Source organism: Vicia villosa, linkage group LG2 (assembly GCF_029867415.1).
Source record: "Vicia villosa cultivar HV-30 ecotype Madison, WI linkage group LG2, Vvil1.0, whole genome shotgun sequence".
Classification (NCBI taxonomy): Eukaryota; Viridiplantae; Streptophyta; class Magnoliopsida; order Fabales; family Fabaceae; genus Vicia; species Vicia villosa.
Window position 1 is genome coordinate 218,172,369 of NC_081181.1, and position 20,050 is coordinate 218,192,418.

Genomic DNA, 20,050 nt, shown 5'->3' on the forward strand with positions numbered 1-20,050 from the left:
TAAATAAAAATAATATTTATATTATTATTTACAAAAAATGTTATTTATGATCCAAATATTTTTTATTAAAAAATGATATACGGGAAAAAATCTACTATTGATGTAAATATTTTTATATACGAAATTTACGATTGATCCAAAGATTTTTGTAAATGATACGTAAACAAAAATGAAGTCTGTATACGGGAAAAAATCTATTAATGACCTAAATATTTTTATATACGAGAAATTATATTTACGATCAAATATTTTTTATCCAAAAATGGTATACAGAAAAAAAATATATTATTGATCTAAATATTTTAATATACGAAAATTTAAAAATGATCCAAAATATATTTGTAAATGATACCTAAACAAAAATAATATTTGTATACGGAAAAAAAATCTATTATTTACGAAAAATTGTATTTATGACCTAAATATTTTTTATTCAAAAATGGTATACGAAAAAAAAAAACTATTATTGATCTAAATATTTTTATATACAAAATTTACTATTGATCCTAATGTTTTTGTAAATGATACTTAAACAAAAATGAAGTCTTTATACGAAAAAAAATCTATTATTGATCTAAATATTTTTATATACGAGAAATGGTATTGATGATTAGATATTTTTAATTCAAAAATAATATACGGGAAAAAATATATTATTGATCTAAATATTTTTATATACAATATAATCAATTATTTATCTAATTTTTTTTTAATATTTTTAATTAAAGTAAATGATGTATCCAAATTTACGTAACCGAACAGAACTCGTGCGTATGCACGGATTTGTTACTAGTTTTGACGGAAATTTCACTCCACATAAATACTAGAGGCTAAACATTTAAAAAGGAAAATGCCATTTTATTGGTATTTAATTTGCGTCTAAAATTAATTATAAATCCTTTCACAATAATCAGGTGGGAACATAGTACTCCTCATGAGTTGTAGTTTACAATTTATCGAAAAAGTTAATGACTTTTTTTCAATGTAAAATAAACATCACATGGTACCTTTATTATCCAAAGAAATGTGACTTTTTTCATGTAAAATAAACATCACATGGTACTTAGGTATTATAATAGGCATGCACAACTTTCATGTTGGTTGACATATTATTTTATTATTTTTTCCAAATTAAATAGTAGTTACATTATATAGGAACACTCTCATCATGTTAGTTTGTTTATTTATTTTATTTCTTTGTAAATCTTGATATCCGACCTTGCGACCGACTAATCTAAGAGGGATTAATCCCACCGTTCACTAGTGTAGCGGGGAAAATCTGAGATCGAAGCCATAGGATTGACTCGACTCAATATTTCGTTTGAAATCGCCACCACGCTTTATTTTTTCAAAGGAAAAGGGAAAAGAACGTAAAACCCAAAGTTTTGTTTTTAAAACAAGAAAGAGAACTCAGGTTCGGGTGTTGATTATACAAGGGGAAGGTTTAAAGCACCCCTCATATCTATGGTACTCCACAGGAACCTTTTTGAAAATTTGTGTCGTGTGTGCTAAAAAAAGGGTTTGTTTTATTTTTAAAATAAGCTCGGCAAGGCATTAAGCCTTGTGCCTACATACCTCCTCGGTGCAATGGAGAAGTCAGAGCTAATGTAGTTCCGCTTTAAAGGGAAAACAGTTTAAAACGAATAAACACTTTATCGTCGTTGGAGAGAAATACACAGCTATTGATCTTGAGCATGAGAACAAATAAGTTCTTTGCTTCGCAAATGAAAGAAGGGCTCCAACTCGGATAAAATCGACGAGTATGCCACTTGCTCTCTCACGCGGAAAAGATCTCATTATATCAATCAATTTCAAAATTGTGGGGTATAACCACTCGTTCCGACAATTAACAGTGTCTAAACTTTTGAAGAAAAAGCCACTAAGGGCAAAAAATATTTTAAAAAAAAAGGTTTGGAAAAGGTTTGCAAACATAAGAAGGTTTTGTAAAAAGGGAGAAGATTTTGAAAATTAAAGAAGGGGAGGAGATGAAGAGGCTATCCTATTGCGTAAAATAAAAGCTAAGGAAAGAAACGGTCTAACCGAAATAAGAAGCTTTCAGAATCACCAAAACTACTAATAGAAGAAGAACATACCAAAATCTTTGTCTGTATTTGTTGCATGAAATATTCCAGAGTATATAGACCCATTTTTCACCTGGACCTCCACATGCTGCCCAATTAGGCATGTTGTTAGATATACTAGTCGGTCATGTGAAGGACTTTCATAACTACCACCTTTAATGTCAGTAATCACAACTGTTATAACAAACAGAAAATATTAACATAGTGAATATCATAACAAATAAATAATAAATTATCCTGCTCAGAAGTTTACCTGTACTTGCAAATCTGTTGGCATTTAATTTTTCAGATGGCATCTTATTCTCTAACGCAGCTGCACCTTCTCTGTCAGATTTACGACGGCCATATCCATTAGAGGATTTAGACTGCCCAGGTTGCAAATTCATCCTCACTTACAGCCCCTGCCCCTCAGATCTAGATAGAATACTTAGAAATTTAATTATAAATGTACTTTATATCAAATATGACAAAAGATAGAATGAAATAAACTCACGAGACTATAATCCCAAAGATTCTACTCAAGATTTCAAGAAAGAAAGCTATAAAATCAAACTAAGGACATTAGTTTTTAGGAGGAATTGCAGAATGGAGAGATTCCTGACTCCATTCTGAATTCCTACTCATAATCCTAACAATGCCAAGCAATTTAATGTAGGATTATAGCATTCACTGAAATTTTCTGTTATTTCAAACCCTTAATCATAAAGAAACAGATATCTGTAACTTGTATGATTGACTATATCAAAAAGCCTCCATGTTTTGACAAAAGTTAACATAGATTCTTATGGTGTTGTTGACCATTGTAAATCTTATTTCCAGTTCCTCAAATCCAAATCCTCCTTTGAGAATCTATCATTTCTTTAAGGCAAAAAAAACCTACATTTGGATATAAGCCGTAATAGGACCAACAACCTTGAGTTCAAGCAACAGTAAAAAATCACTAGAACAGGCTTTCGACAGAGAGCAACCCAAATAACCAGCAACACAAAACCTTACTGAAAGGTGAGGTAAAATGCAAATTTCCAAAAGAGTAGATGAAGCTATGAAGCACGGACATCAATAAAAAACACAACACCGATACTAATACGTCGACACCGATAATAATTTGAAGAAAAAAATAAGTTAAACGTAATCAGAAGTGTCGGTGTTGGTTTCAGTCACTGACACGTCTTTTTTTCAGAGGTGCCGGTGCCGCGTAGAGATGTAGTATTCAACATACAAGTCTATTCATAAATTATAACGCTCTGGGGATAATTTATGTTGGACTACAATTGGTGAACTCCATTACAGGATATTGCTAACTAAATCAAATCAATACCTACCTTTTAAGTCATTTGTAAACAAATTGTTAACTATTAAAGCTAGTACTTTTGCTGAATACGAAAACATGTTCGTAAGATTGCATATCATAAAGATTCAATGAAAGCTGAAATACATAAAACGATAGGGTTACAGTAACTGTAAGCGACTACAAGCCCTAGTTGGCGAAGAATGGTTCCATTCTGTTGTGCAATGTGAGTTAGGGTTTGAAAGGGAAAATCAAGCGAGGTGGATAAGTTCGAAGTGAGAAAGTAATTGGAAATCAAATTATCGAACCTTGGTTGAGAACGCAGTGGAGGTTGAAAAGATGAGTTGAAGATCAAACGTTTGGTCCGTTAGGGATTGGTTGATGATTGAAGTATTGCTTCGGTTGGTGACCGGAGAGGGAGGCGGTGAAAAAGTTTGAATATCTCCGGTGAGAGAGAGAGGTGGTGGTTTATCGGATTTTGAAGGGAGGTGCAAAACAAAAATAGCGCTGTAAGCATAAAACACTCAAAAAACCAACTAAGAGGTGATCTGGTGTGTGCGGGTCTACCATAGTATAGTGGTACTGAATTTGGACGGTTTGTTATAACGTAAATCACCACTTCATTCCTTGAAATGGTACGAGTCGCATTTATTTACACATGAAATTATTGAATTTTTTATCAATAAAATCCACTATTTAAAAAAAAAACTAAAATAACCCACATTTCAAATAATTTCCTAATATATTTCACTTTCAAAAAAAAAATCACTGAAGCATTGGTGTCAGGCGAATTGGCGCATGCACCTAAAATTAAAGAGGTGGCGTTAATTGAATTGACGCTTGTACCTGATGTTGTCAACTCAATTGTCGTTTGTGCGTAATTTTTAATAGGTGGTGTCAATTCAATTGGCTTGTGATTTTTTTAATAATGATTGATGGAATCAAAAATATTAATATTAAATTTATGATATGTTTACACACGAAAAAAAAACACTAACGATGTTGATCTGGTTGGTTATTCCGGCCATCAGTTCCACACCCTCTAGGTATCCTAACCTGTGGCCCTAGTCCATATTGTTGATTCAATACTACAAAACACGCATACAACAACACTCAAGTTATCACGGTTCTTCCAAACACCGTGGTGACATCTTTAAACTAAGGCGCTAACACTTTTTTAACTAAAAATTGTTAGGATATAATAACAGTTCTTCTGTAAACCGTGGTGATACAATCAAGCTTTCACGGGTTCGAACCTCATCACCCTCAAATATTTTATTCCTTTAAGGTAAAGGCGTGCATTTGCTTTTTTACCTTAAGCTTTCACTACGATTCTTTCTTGTAACCGTTGTGAAATACTTTTCACTTAATAAAAATATAACACGCGGTTTATTTCGTTCATAACACAAAAGGATGTCCTAGAAAACGAGACGACCGCGATAGTAAAATCTTTATCCTCTTCGACTTATGATACATTACCATTATTTGTTTGTTGTTTACTTCTTGTTCGCTCTTGCCGTGTAATAGTACTGCTTTCTGAAAGTTCTTCGCTAGGGTTTATTTTTTCACATAATAACATTGTGATGTGTATTAGGTTGTTCTTATGCAGATTTTGTGACAATAACTTTGTGTAGTTACAAATTTATTATTGGGTTGTTTTTGGTTTTGGTGTTGTTAAAGGAAGTTAATGGCCACGAACACCGAGAGACAAGACATGCCAAGAGAACAAGGTATTCATAATGTTTATGTTCTTATGAATCTATATTGTTTATGTTTTAAATTTTGTGTATGAAGCATTTCCTTTATTTTTGTTTTGTTGCAACTGTGTTTTGATTTTATTCAAATTTAGTAGCATAGGATGAAACCTGATAGAATATTCATATAAGAATCATTAATCATTTAAGAAAATCCTAGATTAGATGTAACCTAAAGCTGAAAAATAAAAAACTGTAGAATAAAAATTTCATTAAATAAACTTACAAAAAGTTAGACCATGTAAAAACTAATAAAAAATTTCATTAAATAATTTTTTTATTAATCATATCTAAATTATTTGGCGGAGAGAATGTTTGACCAAGTATAATATGCTTCATCATCATCAGAATTGATGATGACTAGCTTTTTTACCATTCTTCTTATTGAATCCCTCTTCTTGAGAGCTCTCCTGAGTCTCAAAGGTTCGGTAGCAGGCTCTCTTTCAACGACTTGGACCTCTACAACCACATCAGCTTATGTTTTCTCGCATTGGATGAAGTACTCATTATGTGTTTTGGTTGTTCCTCTTCTCTTATTTCTTTGGATGGAGTTTCAGTAGAAGTACTCATTTTGATTCTTCTTCTTCTTTGATTTCTTTGGATGAAGTTCCTTTTGTATTTTGGTTCAAAGAGGTTTTCAACTTTTATATTGGTTCTTGATTCTTCCTTTTCTCTAATCTTTGAAAGTCTAAAAGCCAAAAGATTTACACGCATGTCAAGTTTCCTTCTAATTATTACTTCTTTAAATCTCCACGTTTTCTTCTCTTGGAAGTTGGAAAGATCTTCTTATGACTAGCTACATCGTGCTGTTGAATAATTACATCTCTTTGTTTTTTCAAATCTCTTTTTCCCTTCTTTGTTATTCCTTCAACTCCTTCTTATGCATAATTTGATGTAATAGAATTGTGTACATTGTAGGTTGATTGGTTCCTAATGAAATCGTGTCATTGATGTAATACAAGTTTTGATATTTAATTCACAAATTGGTGTATATTTTTAAAAGTAGAGAATTCTTTTTTTAAAACAACATATATTTTGACAACGATTATAAAAATTAATTGTGGTTGTATATTGAACTCCAGAATAATATAAACTCAAAAATATTGATGCTAAGAATCGAACCTGAGACCTTTAGGTATATCACAACGATTGAGTTAAATAACGTTGTGATATCGCGCACGCTTTCCAGTATACTAACGGTTCAAGGACCGTGATTGTAAGCAACACATTTACAACAACACTCTACATAATAACGTCAGGACCTGCGTGGTTAACTATATTTTCCAACTATTGTTAAGTGTCTTTTTCGTAGTAGTGATTCACCCCAAATGTTTGAGGATTTGAGGTCCCATGAACATCACCATAATGGGTTGGACCATTCAGTTAAGCCCAATAAGATGTCTCTATCCTAAATCATTTAGTTATTTAAGCGTTGCCCCGTTAAACATTAACATACAATGAAAATCCTAAACAACAATAATGTAGTAATTCTCTCATACTCACTCTCTCCGAAGACAATATCTGGAATCTTACAAAATACATCTCTCTTATTATTCTTAAATATTGTTCAATATAGTAATATGCTATAATTTGTGTCTATTCGGTTCAATTAAATTCATCAACTGAGCGATACATATGAGCAAGATTCACATCACGTCAAACATCATAGTAAAAAAACTTTACTTTTTCATTTTTTCTTTTCCTTTCCCGTAAATATCTCATAGTAATTAAGAGAAATTGAACACCTTATACTAACACTTTTATTCCCAAAATTAATTAAAGGTAACTTTTGTTTACAAAAAATGTCGTGGAATGCTAATATTTCTCCCATGCATAATCAACCCCTGAACCTGAATTTGGTTGCGATGATCATACTTTTATTCTTTAAGATTTTTATCGATGTTTTCCCTTTTAAAAAATAAAGTTCGGTGACGACTTCATTGCTTTAGAGCAATTACTTGCTCGAATATTTTTTCGTGCCCCATCACTATCACATACATGAGCTATGATTCTCTTATGATTAAAGCTTCCATGTTAATATTTATTGCAACTTCACTTTGCTATATTATATTTTTTACTTTATATTTTCTCTCTGTTATATATTTATTAACAATTTTAGAAATTAATTAATTAAAACTTACAAAAACAAAATTGAGAAATCTAACACTATTCATTTTAATGATATTCAAAATGCTTAAACATGTTATTTAAATTTATTTATACATTTTATTTAAAATATAGATAATTTAGAAAATTAAATATTTAAATGTGTTTCTCAATTTTTAATAAATATATGATATGAAATATTTTTTAAGTATCTCTCAATTTTTTAACAAATATATAATAGAGAAAAAATATGTATAAAATATATACAAATTTAAAATAATATTCATGAATATAATATTATTTTAAATGAAATATTTGCTTTGAATGTTCATGAATATATTTGCAATTTAAAATGTTGTACAATGAGCGCGACAATCCCTAATGGAGACATGATGTTAGAGACTTTAAGCTAGTTAGGGTATTGAGAGCTAACTCATGTGAGGTGAGAAACTACTATATAAGTGTGTTTCTTTGTGTTATTGGTTATTCTCCCCAACTCTTAGGTTGTGGTATTTATTAAGGTTTCCTTGGGTCTGGGCCAGAGAGAAATTACCCACACTCATTTGACTAAATACCTCTGGAGGAAGGAATTTGTCACTCCTTGGATTATGGAAGAGGTCATTATCCTTATTGACTTCCTCTTTGGAATTGTTGTAGCGAGACACGTCATACCCCACATATGTGGATAAATGAGTGAGAAAAGTAAGTCAGATAGGTGAAGCTCAATTGGACGCCCCAATATGGATACCCATGCGACTTCATGGCTCAATTTGGGCGGACTAAGACTTTGTAGAACAAATTTCCCCCGCGAGTGTGTTGGCATTTATTACCCCTTTGATGGACTATCATCTTTAAGGACCCCAATAAAATTATACTAATATATAATCCCTCAAGCTCGAGGGCTCGAAGAGGATGAAGTAATTTAATACAAGAAAAGGGTAATTTATTCTTGGGGGAAATTCTAAGTTAAGTACCTTAGACTAAACTTTGAGTCCCTCAAGCGAGACTTTAAGTTGAGTCCCTCTATAGAGACTTAAAGTTAAGTTCCTCAAGCGAGACTTTAAGTTGACTTCCTCTAGCGAGATTTTAAGTTGAGTCTCTCTAGCAAGACTTTAAGTTAATTCACTCAATCGAGACTTTAAGCTGAGTCCCTCAAGGGAGACTTTAGGTTGAGTCCCTTAATCGATACTTTAAGTTGTTTAAGTATGTCTTACTTTTATACCTTTGCCTTTGCGCTATTTGTTTCCCCTCCCTATATGAGGGTTTCTATAACATCGTTTCTCAAAGTTCCTTAACGATACTATTCACGACTTTGACAATATGTTTATTGATGAAAAGACTCATAATTTATGGCGATTAAACTTATTTCAAATTTCTTTATAATATTATTTTAAAATTTGAGGTGTATTCCTCGATATCGCATAGAGAAATTTGAATATGCTTTGGCAAGGATTCAAGTAGCAAGTTCCCTGATAAGACAACAAGGATCTTTTATTAAAGATTCCTAAATTGTATTGCCTTTTAGGGTGGCCTTAGTCATTACCTTGTGAAATCTATGCATGGGCGCCTCTTAAACGAAACTTGAAAAGTTAAGCCCTTTAGAGGACAGTTCTCTCAAGCATTTTTTAGGCGAGTTCAATTTTGTCTTTGTATCCTACACATTATTTATATTCACGTCTTTTGTAGGTCGGTTTGTATCCACGCCCCCTAAGGGTTTCTCTTTAATGCACATCTTTGTGCCTTTTGGCGATTTGTTACAAAAGGCTTAGTGGCTTTTCCGTTATTCATGGTTTAGGTGAGTTAGCATGTCACGGTGGGAATGATTCCCCGTTGGTGTTAAATGAGTGCTATTGAGGCAGAAAGGATTTTTCAGTGAAGGTCCATCGACATAATTACCCCGTAGGGCGACAATAATATTCAAGTGGAAGTTCAACAATGTATTTCCATATAGGATGACAAGAATTTTCTAGTAGAAGTCCAATAATATATAATGCCGTAGAATGGCAAATATTATTCACTAAAAATATAATAATATATTACCCCGTAGGGCGACAAGGATCTTCCTTTTTCCAACAATTATTTCTAGTTTTAACCGATCCTCTTCGGCATGTAGCTTTGCAAAAATTAAAATAAAACAAAAAAGGGGCACCTCATTTAAAAATCCTACCCACGCATGGCAAGAGAGTGACACCCCATTATTCAAAGAAGACTTAAATAGTTTTTTTTTTTAAATTACAAATAGCAGTGACAATAACTCACCTTATCTAACAATATGTGGATAGGTGTCAGCTTATAAAGCGGACGACTTTAAAGAAAGATTTAGGAGATGGAGTTCCTTTTGTATTTATAAGAAAGTTAAATGAGAAAAGGCCAGGTATATTTGGTTGGTAATTGTTTGGAGTTTGTGATTGTTTAGGAACATAATCATTTTCAAGAGTTTTGCGTGAAATACCCGAGACGTTGTTCGGAGTATCAAAACATTGGTTTGGAAGTGAGCGTTCATTGGAAATATTTCTCACGCCAATTGTCACTTTTATGAGTTTGACAAAAACTCTTTGTTTTAATTGGTGGACAATTTTCCCCCGCGATTTTGGCCGTTTCTTTGTGATCTTATTTTGAGAACTTTTGTTCTTTTAATATATCTTACTTACCAAAAAAAATCTAACAATAAAAATAATTAAATATAACATAACTTACGTCAACTTCCTGATCATGCCGATCTCACTTGATAAATTCATACTTTTGAAATTTATGTTAGCTCGTATTTTGATATCTCTGAAATAGTTTAACACATTTCAGCTCTTTGTAGATGACTTATTACCTTTTAACCCTTTGCATGCCTTTCCACTATGGAGAATTCAAGAAGCATTATAGAAACCGTAATTCAATTGCAAGATTGCAACGTAATCACCATCATATAAATACATGAGGTCTTTTTATCTATAATATAAGAAAATTAATGGTTGTGGAAAAGTTAAAAATACCCTTATATGGTTTTTTGCCAACACATTAAAATTGTGTTTTTTTGGTCTTTGCACCATAAATTCTTAATTTTATTATTAAAATAATACAACTCTTATATTTTATCAAACTTATCAAATCTCTCTCCATTCTCTATTTTTTTTCTCTTTATTAACTTTCTCACATCTTTCTTCCACAAAAAAAAATTTATTATTGGTATATATTTTTTATATATAAAAAATGGTATTTATGATCGAAATATTTTTTAGTCAAAAATGATATACGGGAAAACTTTATTCAAAAAATCTATTATTGATCTAAATATCTTTGTGTACGAAAAGATAATATTGATCCAAATATTTTTGTAAATGATACTTAAATAAAAATAATATTTGTATACAGAAAAAATCTATTATTTACGAAAAATGGTATTTATGATCCAAATATTTTTTATTCAAAAATGATACACGGGAAAAAATCTATTATTGATCTAAATATTTTATTTACGAAATTTACTATTGATCTAAATATTTTATATACGAAATTTACTATTGATCCAAATATTTTTGTAAATGATACCTAAACAAAAATGAAGTTTGTATACGGAAAAAAAATCTATTATTGATCTTAATATTTTTATATACAAAAAATGTTATTTATGATCCAAATATTTTTTATTCAAAAATGGAATAGGCCAAAAAAATTATTATTGATCTAAATATTTTTACATACGGAAATTTGATATCGATCCAAATATTTTTGTAAATGACACCTAAACAAAATTAATATTTGTATATGAAAAAAATCTATTATTTATGAAAAATGATATTTATGATCCAAATATTTTTATTCCAAAATGATATACGAGAAAAAAATCTATTATTGATCTAAATATTTTTATATACAAGAAATGATATTTATGATCAAAAAATGGTATACGGAAAAAAAATCTATTATTGATCTAAATATTTTTTTATACGAAAATTTAATATTGATCCAAATATTTTTGTAAATGAAACCTAAATAAAAATAATATTTATATTATTATTTACAAAAAATGTTATTTATGATCCAAATATTTTTTATTAAAAAATGATATACGAGAAAAAATCTACTATTGATGTAAATATTTTTATATACGAAATTTACGATTGATCCAAAGATTTTTGTAAATGATACGTAAACAAAAATGAAGTCTGTATACGGGAAAAAATCTATTAATGACCTAAATATTTTTATATACGAGAAATTATATTTACGATCAAATATTTTTTATCCAAAAATGGTATACAGAAAAAAATATATTATTGATCTAAATATTTTAATATACGAAAATTTAAAAATGATCCAAAATATATTTGTAAATGATACCTAAACAAAAATAATATTTGTATACGGAAAAAAAATCTATTATTTACAAAAAATTGTATTTATGACCTAAATATTTTTTATTCAAAAATGGTATACGGAAAAAAAAAACTATTATTGATCTAAATATTTTTATATACAAAATTTACTATTGATCCTAATGTTTTTGTAAATGATACTTAAACAAAAATGAAGTCTTTATACGAAAAAAAATCTATTATTGATCTAAATATTTTTATATACGAGAAATGGTATTGATGATTAGATATTTTTAATTCAAAAATAATATACGGGAAAAAATATATTATTGATCTAAATATTTTTATATACAATATAATCAATTATTTATCTAATTTTTTTTTAATATTTTTAATTAAAGTAAATGATGTATCCAAATTTACGTAACCGAACAGAACTCGTGCGTATGCACGGATTTGTTACTAGTTTTGACGGAAATTTCACTCCACATAAATACTAGAGGCTAAACATTTAAAAAGGAAAATGCCATTTTATTGGTATTTAATTTGCGTCTAAAATTAATTATAAATCCTTTCACAATAATCAGGTGGGAACATAGTACTCCTCATGAGTTGTAGTTTACAATTTATCGAAAAAGTTAATGACTTTTTTTCAATGTAAAATAAACATCACATGGTACCTTTATTATCCAAAGAAATGTGACTTTTTTCATGTAAAATAAACATCACATGGTACTTAGGTATTATAATAGGCATGCACAACTTTCATGTTGGTTGACATATTATTTTATTATTTTTTCCAAATTAAATAGTAGTTACATTATATAGGAACACTCTCATCATGTTAGTTTGTTTATTTATTTTATTTCTTTGTAAATCTTGATATCCGACCTTGCGACCGACTAATCTAAGAGGGATTAATCCCACCGTTCACTAGTGTAGCGGGGAAAATCTGAGATCGAAGCCATAGGATTGACTCGACTCAATATTTCGTTTGAAATCGCCACCACGCTTTATTTTTTCAAAGGAAAAGGGAAAAGAACGTAAAACCCAAAGTTTTGTTTTTAAAACAAGAAAGAGAACTCAGGTTCGGGTGTTGATTATACAAGGGGAAGGTTTAAAGCACCCCTCATATCTATGGTACTCCACAGGAACCTTTTTGAAAATTTGTGTCGTGTGTGGTAAAAAAAGGGTTTGTTTTATTTTTAAAATAAGCTCGGCAAGGCATTAAGCCTTGTGCCTACATACCTCCTCGGTGCAATGGAGAAGTCAGAGCTAATGTAGTTCCGCTTTAAAGGGAAAACAGTTTAAAACGAATAAACACTTTATCGTCGTTGGAGAGAAATACACAGCTATTAATCTTGAGCATGAGAACAAATAAGTTCTTTGTTTCGCAAATGAAAGAAGGGCTCCAACTCGGATAAAATCGACGAGTATGCCACTTGCTCTCTCACGCGGAAAAGATCTCATTATATCAATCAATTTCAAAATTGTGGGGTATAACCACTCGTTCCGACAATTAACAGTGTCTAAACTTTTGAAGAAAAAGCCACTAAGGGCAAAAGATATTTTAAAAAAAAAGGTTTGGAAAAGGTTTGCAAACATAAGAAGGTTTTGTAAAAAGGGAGAAGATTTTGAAAATTAAAGAAGGGGAGGAGATGAAGAGGCTATCCTATTGCGTAAAATAAAAGCTAAGGAAAGAAACGGTCTAACCGAAATAAGAAGCTTTCAGAATCACCAAAACTACTAATAGAAGAAGAACATACCAAAATCTTTGTCTGTATTTGTTGCATGAAATATTCCAGAGTATATAGACCCATTTTTCACCTGGACCTCCACATGCTGCCCAATTAGGCATGTTGTTAGATATACTAGTCGGTCATGTGAAGGACTTTCATAACTACCACCTTTAATGTCAGTAATCACAACTGTTATAACAAACAGAAAATATTAACATAGTGAATATCATAACAAATAAATAATAAATTATCCTGCTCAGAAGTTTACCTGTACTTGCAAATCTGTTGGCATTTAATTTTTCAGATGGCATCTTATTCTCTAACGCAGCTGCACCTTCTCTGTCAGATTTACGACGGCCATATCCATTAGAGGATTTAGACTGCCCAGGTTGCAAATTCATCCTCACTTACAGCCCCTGCCCCTCAGATCTAGATAGAATACTTAGAAATTTAATTATAAATGTACTTTATATCAAATATGACAAAAGATAGAATGAAATAAACTCACGAGACTATAATCCCAAAGATTCTACTCAAGATTTCAAGAAAGAAAGCTATAAAATCAAACTAAGGACATTAGTTTTTAGGAGGAATTGCAGAATGGAGAGATTCCTGACTCCATTCTGAATTCCTACTCATAATCCTAACAATGCCAAGCAATTTAATGTAGGATTATAGCATTCACTGAAATTTTCTGTTATTTCAAACCCTTAATCATAAAGAAACAGATATCTGTAACTTGTATGATTGACTATATCAAAAAGCCTCCATGTTTTGACAAAAGTTAACATAGATTCTTATGGTGTTGTTGACCATTGTAAATCTTATTTCCAGTTCCTCAAATCCAAATCCTCCTTTGAGAATCTATCATTTCTTTAAGGCAAAAAAAACCTACATTTGGATATAAGCCGTAATAGGACCAACAACCTTGAGTTCAAGCAACAGTAAAAAATCACTAGAACAGGCTTTCGACAGAGAGCAACCCAAATAACCAGCAACACAAAACCTTACTGAAAGGTGAGGTAAAATGCAAATTTCCAAAAGAGTAGATGAAGCTATGAAGCACGGACATCAATAAAAAACACAACACCGATACTAATACGTCGACACCGATAATAATTTGAAGAAAAAAATAAGTTAAACGTAATCAGAAGTGTCGGTGTTGGTTTCAGTCACTGACACGTCTTTTTTTCAGAGGTGCCGGTGCCGCGTAGAGATGTAGTATTCAACATACAAGTCTATTCATAAATTATAACGCTCTGGGGATAATTTATGTTGGACTACAATTGGTGAACTCCATTACAGGATATTGCTAACTAAATCAAATCAATACCTACCTTTTAAGTCATTTGTAAACAAATTGTTAACTATTAAAGCTAGTACTTTTGCTGAATACGAAAACATGTTCGTAAGATTGCATATCATAAAGATTCAATGAAAGCTGAAATACATAAAACGATAGGGTTACAGTAACTGTAAGCGACTACAAGCCCTAGTTGGCGAAGAATGGTTCCATTCAGTTGTGCAATGTGAGTTAGGGTTTGAAAGGGAAAATCAAGCGAGGTGGATAAGTTCGAAGTGAGAGAGTAATTGGGAAAATCAAATTACCGAACCTTGGTTGAGAACGCAGTGGAGGTTGAAAAGATGAGTTGAAGATGAAACGTTTGGTTCGTTAGGGATTTGTTGATGATTGAAGTTGTGTTGCTTCGGTTGGTGACCGGAGAGGGAGGCGGTGAAAAAGTTTGAATATCTCCGGTGAGAGAGAGAGGTGGTGGTTTATCGGATTTTGAAGGGAGGTGCAAAACAAAAATAGCGCTGTAAGCATAAAACACTCAAAAAACCAACTAAGAGGTGATCTGGTGTGTGCGGGTCTACCATAGTATAGTGGTACTGAATTTGGACGGTTTGTTATAACGTAAATCACCACTTCATTCCTTGAAATGGTACGAGTCGCATTTATTTACACATGGAATTATTGAATTTTTTATCAATAAAATCAACTATTTAAAAAAAAAAAAACTAAGATAACCCACATTTCAAATAATTTCCTAATATATTTCACTTTAAAAAAAAATCAGTGAAGCATTGGTGTTGGCAAATTGGCGCATGCACATAAAATTAAAGAGGTGGCGCTAATTGAATTGACGTTTGTATCTGATGTTGTCAACTCAATTGTCGTTTGGTCGTAATTTTTAATAGGCGGTGTCAATTCAATTGGCACTTGTTGTGATTTTTTTAATAATGATTGATGGAATCAAAAATATTAATATTAAAGAGTGCCCCAGGAGCACTCTTTAAGCATTCCTTATAAAGAAAAAATTCCTTAAATAAATGATTTATTTCAATATCCAATACATTGAATACATGTTATTTCAATAAAACAAACTATGATATTCTTTAAAAAAGTTCGTTATTTCCATTTGTAAAACATTAAATATAAGTATTACTTACCATTTCAAACTCTTAACAAGTGCCCCTGGGGCACTTGTTAGCATTTCCCTTAAATTTATGATATGTTAACACACGAAAATTAATTAAAAAAAAACACTAACGATGTTGATTGGGTTGGTTATACCAGCCATCAGTTCCACACCCTCCGATATCCTAACTTGTGGCCCTAGCCCATGTTGTTGATTCAATGCTCCAAAACGCGCATACAACAACACTCAACTCACTACGGTTCTTCTAAACACTGTGGTGACATCTTTAAACTAAGGCGCTAAAAATTGTTAGGATATAATAACAGTTCTTCTATAAATCGTGGTGATACAATCAAGCTTTCACGGGTTCGAACCTCATCACCCTCAAATATTTTATTCCTTTAAGGTAAAGGCGTACATTTGCTTTTTTACCTTAAGTTTTCACTACAATTGTTTTTTTAACCGTTGTGAAATACTTTTCACTTAATAAAAACATAACACACAATTTATTTCGTTCATAACACAAAAGAATGTCCTAGAAAACGAGACGACATCGATAGTAAAATCTTCATCCTCTTCGACTTATGATACATTACCATTATGTGTTTGTTGTTTACTTCTTGTTCGCTCTCGTTGTGTAATAGTAATGCTTTCTGAAAGTTCTTCGCTAGGATTTATTTTTTCACATAATAACATTGTGATGTGTATTGGGTTGTTCTTATGCAGATTTTGTGACTATAACTTTGTGTAGTTACAAATTCATTATTGGGTTGTTTTAGGTTTTAGTGTTGTTAAATGAAAGTTAATGACCACAGACACCGAGAGACAAGACATGCCTAGAGAACAAGGTATTCAGAATGTTTATGTTCTTATGAATCTATATTGTTTATGTTTTAAATTTTGTGTATGAAGCATTTCCTTTATTTTCGTTTTGTTGCAACTGTGTTTTGGTTTTATTCGAATTTAGTAACATAGGATGAAACCTGATAGATTATTCATATAAGAATCCTTAATCATTTAAGAAAGTCCTAGATTAGATGTAACCTAAAGCTGAAAAATAAAAAAACTGTAGAATAAAAATTTCATTAAATAAACTTACAAAAAGTTTGACCATGTAAAAACTAATAAAAATTTTCATTAAATAATTTTTTATTAATCATATCTAAATTATTTGGCGGAGAGAATGTTTGACTAAGTATAATATGCTTCATCATCATCAGAATTGATGATGACTAGCTTTTTTACCATTCTTCTTATTGAATTCCTCTTCTTGAGAGCTCTCTTGAGTCTTAAAAGTTTGGTAGCAGGTTCTCTTTCAACGACTTGGACCTCTACAGCCACATCAGCTTTTGTTTTCTCGAATTGGATGAAGTACTCATTATGTGTTTTGGTTGTTCCTCTTCTCTTATTTCTTTGGATGGAGTTTCAGCAGAAGTACTCATTTTGATTCTTCTTCTCTGATTTCTTTGGATGAAGTTCCTTTTGTGTTTTGGTTCAAAGAGGTTTTCAGCTTTTATATTGATTCTTCTGATTCTTCCTTTTCTCTAATCTTTGAAAGTCTAAAAGCCAAAAGATTTACATGCATGTCAAGTTTTCTTCTAATTATTACTTCTTTAAATCTCCACGTTTTCTTCTCTTGAAAGTTGGAAAGATCTTCTTATGACTAGCTACATCGTGCTGTTGAATAATTACATCTCTTTGTTTTTTCAAATTTCTTTTTCCCTTCTTTGATATTCCTTCAACTCCTTCTTATGCATAATTTTATGTAATAGAATTGTGTACATTGTAGCTTGATTGGTTCCTAATGGAATTGTGTCATTGATGTAATACCAGTTTTGATATTTAATTTCCAAATTAGTGTATATTTTTAAAAGCAGAGAATTCCTTTTTTTAAAACAACATATATTTTGACAACGGTTATAAAAACTAATTGTGGCTTTATATTGAACTCTAGAATAATATAAACTCAAAAATATCGATGCTAAGAATCGAACCCGAGACCTTTAGGTATATCACAACGGTTGAGTTAACTAACATTGTGATATCGCGCGCTTTCCAGTATACTAACGGTTCCAGGACCGTGATTGTAAGCAACACATTTGAGTGTTTTATGATTTAAGGTCCCATGAACATCACCATAATGGGTTGGACCATTCAGTTAAGTCCAATAAGATGTCTCTATCCTAAATCGTTTAGTTATTTAAGCGTTGTCCCGTTAAACATTAACATACAGTGAAAATCCTAAACAACAATGATGTAGTAATTCCCTCATACTCACTCTCTCCGAAGACAATATCTGAAATCTTAAAAGATACATCTCTCTTATTATTCTTAAATATTGATCAATATAGTAATATGCTATAATTTGTGTCTATCTGGTTCAATTAAATTCTTCAACTGAGCGATACATATGAGCAAGATTCACATCACGTTAAACATCATAATAAAAAACTTTTTTTTCATTTTTTCTTTTCCTTTCCTGTAAATATCTCATAGTAATTAAGAGAACTTGAACACCTTAGACTAACACTTTTATTCCCAAAATTAATTAAAGGTAACTTTTGTTTACAAAAAATGTCGTGGAATGCTAATATTTTTCCCATGCATAACCAATTCCTGAACCTGAATTTGATTGCGATGATCATATTTTTATTCTTTAAGATTTTTATCGATGTTTTCCCTTTTAAAAAATAAACTTCGATGACGACTTCATTGCCTTCGAGCGATTACTTGCTCGAATATTTTTTTCGTGCTGCATCACTATCACATACTCCCTCTGTCCAAAATTATAAGAGAAAATTACTTTTTAGATTCATTGAATAATTAATGTATTTGGTCTATATAAAGACCAGATACATTAATTCTTCAATGAATCTAAAAAGTGATTTTCTCTTATAATTTGGGACGGAGGGAGTACATGAGCTATGATTCTCTTATGATTAAAGCCTCCATGTTAATATTTATTACAACTTCACTTTGCTATATTATATTTGTTTCTTCATATTTTCTCTCTGTTATATATTTATTAAATTTTTTAGAAATTAATTAATTAAAACTTACAAAAATAAAAATTGAGAAATCTAACACTATTCATTTTAATGATATTCAAAATGCTTAAATATGTTATTTAAATTTATTTATACATTATTTAAAATATAGATAATTTAGAAAAGTAAATATTTAAATGATTTTCTCAATTTTTTAATAAATATATGATATGAAACATTTTTTTAAGTATCTCTCAATTTTTTTAACAAATATATAATAGAAAAAAATTATGTATAAAATATATACAAATTTAAAATAATATTCATGAATATAATATTATTTTAAATGAAATATTTGCTTTGAATTTCATGAATATATTTGTAATTTAAAATGTTGTACAATGAGCGCGACAATCCCTAATGGAGACATGATGTTAGAGACTTTAAGCTAGTTAGGGTATTGAGAGCTAGCTCATGTGAGGTGAGAAACTACTATATAAGTGTGTTTCTTTGTGTTATTGGTTATTCTCCCCAGCTCTTAGGTTGTGGTATTTATTAAGGTTTCCTTGGGCCTGGGCCAGAGAGAAATTACCTACACTCTTTTGAATAAATACCTCTGGAGGAAGGAATTTGTCATTCCTTGGATTATGGAAGAGGTTATTATCTTTATTGACTTCCTCTTTGAAATCGTTGTAGCGAGACACGTCATACCCCACATATGTGGATAAATGAGTGAGAAAAGTAAGTCAAATAGGTGAAGCTCAATCGGATGCCCCAATATGGATACCCACGTGATTTCATGGCTCAATTTGGGCGGCTTAAGACTTTGTATGACAACTTTCCCCCGCGAGTGTGTTGGTATTTATTACCCTTTTGATGGACTATCATCTTTAAGGACCCCAATAAAATTATACTAATATATAATCCCTCAAGCTAGAGGGCTCGAAGAGGATGAAGTAATTTTATATAAGAAAAGGGTAATTTATTCTTAGGGGAAATTCTAAGTTAAGTACCTTAGACTAAACTTTGAGTCCCTCAAGCGATACTTTAAGTTGAGTCCCTCTATAGAGACTTAAAGTTAAGTTACTCAAGCGAGACTTTAAGTTGAGTTCCTCTAGCAAGATTTTAAGTTGAGTCTCTCTAGTAAGACTTTAAGTTAATTCGCTCAAGCGAGACTTTAAGCTGAGTCCCTCAAGGGAGACTTTAGGTTGAGTCCCTCAATCGATACTTTAAGTTGTTTAAGTATGTCTTACTCTTATACCTTTGCCTTTGCGCTATCTGTTTCCCCTCCCTATATGAGGGTTTCTATAACGTCGTTTCTCAAAGTTCCTTAACGATACTATTCACGACTTTGACAATATGTTTATT

General features: G+C 31.0%; 1 long non-coding RNA gene across 1 annotated transcript; it reads right to left on the reverse strand.

The window, feature by feature from the left end:
• Positions 1-362: 362 nt before the first annotated feature.
• On the reverse strand, positions 363-15,216 carry LOC131653931 (uncharacterized). The gene is made up of 5 exons (XR_009299169.1): positions 14,889-15,216; positions 13,544-13,704; positions 3,678-13,464; positions 2,335-2,495; positions 363-2,255 (listed from the first exon to the last, which is right to left on the reverse strand). It is a non-coding gene; the product is annotated as an uncharacterized LOC131653931 (long non-coding RNA).
• Positions 15,217-20,050: the final 4,834 nt, after the last annotated feature.